This window comes from Syngnathus typhle, unplaced genomic scaffold (assembly GCF_033458585.1).
Source record: "Syngnathus typhle isolate RoL2023-S1 ecotype Sweden unplaced genomic scaffold, RoL_Styp_1.0 HiC_scaffold_32, whole genome shotgun sequence".
Lineage (NCBI taxonomy): Eukaryota > Metazoa > Chordata > Actinopteri > Syngnathiformes > Syngnathidae > Syngnathus > Syngnathus typhle.
The window spans coordinates 1,149,089-1,156,010 of NW_026871938.1; positions in this window are offsets into that span (position 1 = coordinate 1,149,089).

The window sequence follows — 6,922 nt, forward strand, 5'->3', positions numbered from 1 at the left end:
GCAGTCCAGATCTGACACAGCAGATCATCCTGCAAAGGTCAAATTGATCTTTTAAATCGCTACAATGCAGCATAATTTTTTTTGGAGTGATCAATATAAGTTGTTCACTCATCTCTCCCCTACTCATTATGACTTAGTTCCCACAAATACCATATTGCTGAAGTTAACAAAGTGGCAACAAAGATAGCCACCTTACATGCAATAACGTCATTGTTCCATTTTCTTGTTCCCGGCATTTCTCTAAGAGGTAAGGCTCCCTTTGGGTCACTTTTTCCCGATTGAACGTTACCTCAAAAGAAATTACCCTTTTGTAATTTGCAAGGACCACCTCAACTGACCTTTCTGCTATTTTAATGGCAGTTGATGTAATTATCAATATTCAATGTGGCCCTTCCCCCGTGGAAGAACACCAGCGTTTTGTTTTCAATGCTCTTAATGAGAACGTGCTTTGTTCTTTTTGCCTTTAAAATATTAATTATAAATATAAAATGTAAATGCCAAATTTGAATCATCCTTAGTTTCCCACTTGGTTTTAAAACATGGTAATCTATATTGTCGCCCAAACAATTTTCCATACGGGGTTAACCCACAGTACTTGTAATATTTAGTACAGTTTGACCAGGTCTAAACATTTTGTCCATGATCTTCCATTTTTCCCATGCACATTTTCACACTTTATACCAGTTCTGTCACGAGAATTAATTTCCGAAATCCCATATCTCGGTATTATTTCTTTACATAACGTTTTTGCCACTGTTAAGGCATTCAGTGTTTTTGTTGAAGCCAATTCAAACCATTTTGAGAATGCATCTTTAATGACCAGGCAGTATAACCCTGTGGATTGCATGTTAAACAAGCTCTTCAAAAAATTTTTTTACACAACTGTTTAACTGTTTTGAATATGAATCAAATTCACATGATGTATAAAGCTGACTGAACTGCCCTATTATCCCTCCTCTTGAGCCATGCGACACACAACCATGGCTCAATATTGCTGCCCGCTTGTATAGGATTTTTGGAGGATAGGTCAGTCTTCTGGTCATTTATAGATGCCATTCTCTACTCTTGCCCCTCTCTTTGTCCATGATTGAATTTCAATCTATGGACTTTGTCGCTGCACATCTTTAAAAATGTTTCAGTAATTCAATCCGCTTCTTGTGTGTATAAAATTTGAAGCGTCTTTTGCACTGCAGCTATGCGGTTCCGTCCGCAAGCTTGTTACCTCTTGACACCTTATCAGTCTCGTGCGTGCCCTGCACACGTGCACATAGCTATTTGTCGTGGCAATTGGACTGCTTCCACAACTAGCTTAGTTGTAGTTTCTTGTAGTTTCTTTTCAATCAGTTTCTCATCGTTTATCACAAGAATCTTAGTAAGTTGAACAAAAGTCAAAAAGTATGTTTTATTTTACTCAATTGTACGATTTAGAGAATCCATATGTAGTAAAGCGTTGTATTACTACATATGATTTCATCTTCATTTAATTTTGACACACCTTTCAAAATGCTTCTCAGTGTCCCAGTGCACACATGCTTTGCGTGTGTAACTGGTTGTCTCAACCCGTGTTCCACATCCTAATCTTTCCTTCCTCAAGGTGTCAAACCAATCCACTAATTGGAAAAGATAAAAATCAACAAATTAACCATCAGTAAATTAATATAATAGTTAATTGTTGTTGTTTCTTAACTGTAACTAACTCAATCACTCTCTTAACCTCAAATGTAAAAACTTGTGTAGTCCTTACACAACCAATCGACTATTTCTTCTAAATTTAGCTTTGAAATGTTGTTATTTAATCATTTTGCTTCATCCAATCCCAGAAAGCAAGTTCCTTCCATCTCTCAAATTTGGTTTCATCAGGGATAGGCATTAATGCAGTGTGGACCAGTTCCTGCCCACAAAAAATTGCTTGCCTTTCTTTTCTTCTTATTTTCTTTTCAAAATTGCTTTTGTTTTGCGGTGCAAATCAATTCTTTTGTGCACCTACATTAGCCAATTTCAACACATAACACTGACAGTACACAGACAACACAAAAACTTACAGCAGAGACACAGCTCACAAACGATACAAACAAACAACGCTGCGCAAACGTCATCCCCTGTTTTGACGTTTTGGTTATACTTTTGTTTTCCCATCAGTGCCTTTTATCCTTCATGCAAATATTGTCACATCTTCCTTAAGCATCACTCTCTGAGAAAATCACACTGTCCCTGTTTCGCCTGCAGCCACAGCACCCCTCGTGCGAAGGGGGGGGGGGGGCGCAGCATCAATGTTGATTGGTCACAGGCTGGCCATTTCCTGCAACAACCATGATGCCGGCCCACCGCCCACACGAGCATAGCAAAGGCCCACGCGGACAGCCCCGCGACAACGCGTGAGCGCAGGCACGCCTATCAGTTTCACCTTCTCAAAGGGCAGGCCAACTCTGCTGTTGCCCTCCCCTATCATGTTCACCTTCAACATCTTTCAGTCTTCTACACAACATTTGCTGTCTCATTCTCGTCCTATCAAGCCACCATTCTAGTCACTTTCTGCCACACACGTCTTATTTTCTCTACTGCCACACACTGCTCATCTTAGTTTCTCCAACAAACTTAAACACATCATCGTCCACTTCTCAATTTCCCTATTATTGCTCAACAGCCTCCAGAACATTCTCCATTACTGATTTCTTCCACAGAACACACATCTCACTCGCACTCATACACACACCCATTCATGAGGATCCTCCGCGCGCACACGCACACACACACCAGCACAAAAGGATGACGCACAACATATAAGAACACATAGAAGCACTAAGAACATCTTTTTGCTCGTATTACTTGTCTGATTTATTCTCTATTTCACTTTTAGAAACTACGTGTAATTCTTTTCTATTTATTTAGCAAATTTTAACTTCAATGTTTCTATATCTTACTTTATCCTTTTAACATAAATATCTCCTTATATTTAAGCTAATTTTCTCCTTAATTTTGGCAGCCAGGTTCCCACTTCATTACATGGAAACCTGATCTGATTTGATTTTGGCCTAGTCATAGTGTTTCTGTTAATTTGTGCAGTCACGTGCCATGTGACCGTTTTCTCCGCAATTCCAGCATTTTATTGGAGGTTGCACAACTCCTCTTCCTCGGCCTCTAAAGCCTCCTTTAGACATTGCTCGCCCTCTCTGGCCTTTCTGTCCTCTGCCTGCATTTTAGTAAAAAGTGTCACTATCCTGATCTACCAGAAAAGTGTGTTTTGAAGCTTTCATTTGTTTTCATTTTTGTTTGTCTATTACTACTTTTTCCGCATGGAGGGCATGATTTATGTATTCCTCCCGCTATGATCTTTAGTTTTGAATTTGTAGCATGTGTTTTCTCTACGTGCTTCTCTACTTTCTCTAGACTTCTCCCTTCTTCTCTAACTCTGTAAATTTTGGTTTTCTCTTGCCTGCCTACTGTTAGGCCCAGTCTCATCATCTTCCTACCTGCAATACAGTGCTTTCTGAGCTCTCTCTCTTTCCCTCTCTTTCTCTCTCTCTCTTTCTCTCTCTCCCAAAACACTACATCATCAGATGCCTTCTTTAATTTCTTTAAGATTTATTTATGTTGTTTCGTTTATGGCACCTCTAAGTCCTAATAATTTGGTTGTCCCTCAAATTTATATTTTTTAACCCATTTATCGAAATCTTTTTTTTTAATCGGTTGGGATCCTGCCTTTCAATTATTTTCCAATCTTTGCATTTTAGTTCATGTCGGGGTAGGGACTTTCGCTTACTATTTAAGAGGAGCGCTCAAATGAGATCACTCTCAGTCAAACCGTTCACAAGCATACCACGCGCGTTTTTTTTTTTTTAAGAACAGAGGAGTCTGCCCCTCCTGCTGCGGAATTTAACTAACATAAAACGTTAGGGGGCTCCACATCCGCCCCTGCAGAATTTAACTGTTTCTAGTTGTACTTGATAGGGTCTAGAATTCTCAAGGTTTTTTTGTTTTGTTTTTTTAATAACAGAGGAGTCCGCCCCTCCTGCTGCAGAATTTAACTAGCTTGAAAGCTAGGGGGCTCCACATCCGCCCCTGCGGAATTTAACTGTTTCTATTTAGTAGAATTAATATTCCTACTCACGGTCTGCTGATTCTCTTCCTCGGAAGATCTCGTCAACCCTCCCGGTGTCCAGCCGGACTGATCGAGACAGTCCCGTCAAAGGGCTTTTGTTTTACCTCGGCCGAGGATTGTCACCTGCGTCGAAGAGCCCGCTGGAACCGTTCAAGGCGTGTCGAGATCCCGGAACGAGCCCCCAATTTCTGTCAGGTTTATTTCAATGACTGAATAACTATTAAGAGAAGAGCAACAGCAAACAAACCACAAGTGAGACAGAATATTAAGTCTTTTCTCGCGAGGAGTGCAGTACAGATAGCTTAATACAATCTCTACACACACTAAATATGTGTAGGCACTCCCGCTCTTTTTATTTGGATTTGCCCTACCCACAGTGTGAGACAAGCCCCTAAAGAAAGGAGGGGGAAAGCATGTGGGCTTTGCCTCGTAAGGAAAAATCACTAGGTGTTTACATACTAATAAAGACATCTGGGAAGAGGAGTTTGAGTGGACTGGATACAGAAGAGAAAACCTTTGACCTCAAGTAAAAACATAGCAAGGGAAGTTTTACGACATTGTGTAGGATGCAACAAACTAAGTTATTTATTACTGGTTATATACATTCCAACCTAATCCTACGATCAAGATAGTTAGGAAACCCTGACTTTAATGGTCACTTGGAGGTTCATCTGGGGTGCAAGACAGCAATGAGGCATGTTGTCTAACAAAGTGGTCATTGTTAGAAAGGAACTGTCCTTCCGTGGTACATCATAAAAACAGCAAGGCCAAACAGCAAGCATATAATGCAGTAATATTGCGGTAAGGCATTGATTAGAGAACGCATGATAACATATATATACATTTTTCTAACACTGATATTGAAATTAGTCACAAGTCAGATATGTTTTACAGCCAGGAGAAGACAATGAAGGTGCTTTCTGAATTTCCACTTACAGCTTTCTGGTGTTCTTTAGCGGTACCCAGAACCGAGTCCCAAACATGAGCAGAGGTCAGCAGGTCAGAGGGCGCCGTTTCCTCCTCACTTGAGGTGTCGCTTGATGGCAAGACGGTGGTCGCTTCTGTCAACGGAGCGCCATTGGCTCGCAGTACTAGAAAAGCCACCAAGCCCACCGCGAGAATTTGCGTGTCTAATGCGGAAGCAGAAGAAAATCATGAATGAATGGCAAAAGAGGAAGAAAATTCAGGAAACATTCATCACTGACTTACACATGTTGGGCATGTTGCGTCGAGATTACTCTTGCCTTGACCGCCTGCTCTCGTGGAACATGTCTTGACTTCTCATTGCACAGCCGTTATATATTCTACTGACCGCAGGGATTTCCGAATACCTTCCGGTTTCAATTATATACTGATGAAACCGATATTACACTCTTTTTTTTGGTGCATACAGCAGAATGCAATTACACAGAATGAAAAAAGACGAATTTAATCATTTTTAAAGAACAACAACTTTATTTCAATTATTTCAATTAAATTTCACAACAGGTCGGAGCAGATTTTATATGATGGACGACAACCAGGTGATTTGCCCGATCTACCGACGGCATCACGTGAAGGAGGGGCATGACGCTCTCCAAAGAATCCTCTGCCATCTCAGCAAGAGCAGCAGTGATTTGTGGATTTGCATGAAGCCTTCTCTCATCCATATGCAGAATATGCAGACCACTGAGCGAAGTCACTCTACTCAGAGCTACGTACCCCATGCCGTGTTCGAAAACACCTTTCAGCGAAACTGCAGCCTGTGACGTTGTCATGCCTTGTACCTTGTGGATCGTGCAGGCAAAAGCAAGCTTGATGGGAAACTGTCGGCGCGTCACTCCAGCCTTGTTCAGCTTCTCCTCCAGTCTGTCAATGTACACGGGGTTAGCAGCACGCGCTGTGTTACTCACATGATCAAGTTCCAACCCAAGTTTCTGGACACGGGCTTTGTTAGGGTGGTGTTCACTCTAACTTATTTTGCAAGGACCACACTGGAGACAAGTTAGTCGTTTTAGACACCTGCAGGCGGAGAGTTCACTCGTCGCTGTGCTCTCAGCGATAGTCGAATGAAATCTGACTCAGGCCTCGTCAGGCGCTTATTTATTGAGAGAAACAAAGTGGGGTTGAAAGTGGGGGTTTGGGAACACACAGTTTGGGTGAAGAGGGGTCCCCTGCTGATCAAAGCATAGCAGGGGACCTTTTACGACGTTCTGTAAACAAAGCAACTTTGATTGCTTCCTCTGCAGCTAGTCAATAAGTTGAAATGATCTTAGCACTTTGGTAAACTAATTTTGTCTAGACAGGACAAACTAGTTAAATTTTTACAGGTTATATTCCAACATAATCATACGATGAAGATATTCTGCAAACCCTAACATATCCCTCCTGTTTTATCATATGATTATGTCAACCTCGATCAATCAAACGCAAGTAAGAAAATACAATGAAAGCAATAACTTCCAGTGAAGGTGAGGTTTTCCCACAATACTCCAGTCCAAAGTATGTGCAACTCAAAAAACCTGCGGCCAGATTATGTGCAGGAAAAGAGTTACACGGTCCCTCTGCCTTAGCCGACCAGACTGTTATCAATCAAGATAAAAATTGCTCGTGATTGTTCAGCCGTTGGGGGCTTGGCACGCCCACTGGTGGAGGGTGAGCACGATTCTCACCCCCTTCGCAGATCTGCTCCGTCCGGGGAGAACTCGGGAATGTCTGCTGCGTGGTCGTTGTCTTCAGTGGCTCAGGGTGGACTACCTGGCCACCAAGGGGGAAGAGGATTATTCTGCCTCTGTATGAACTGGGGCGGGGACTGTCGATGGCTGGTCTGGTTCCTTGCAGGAA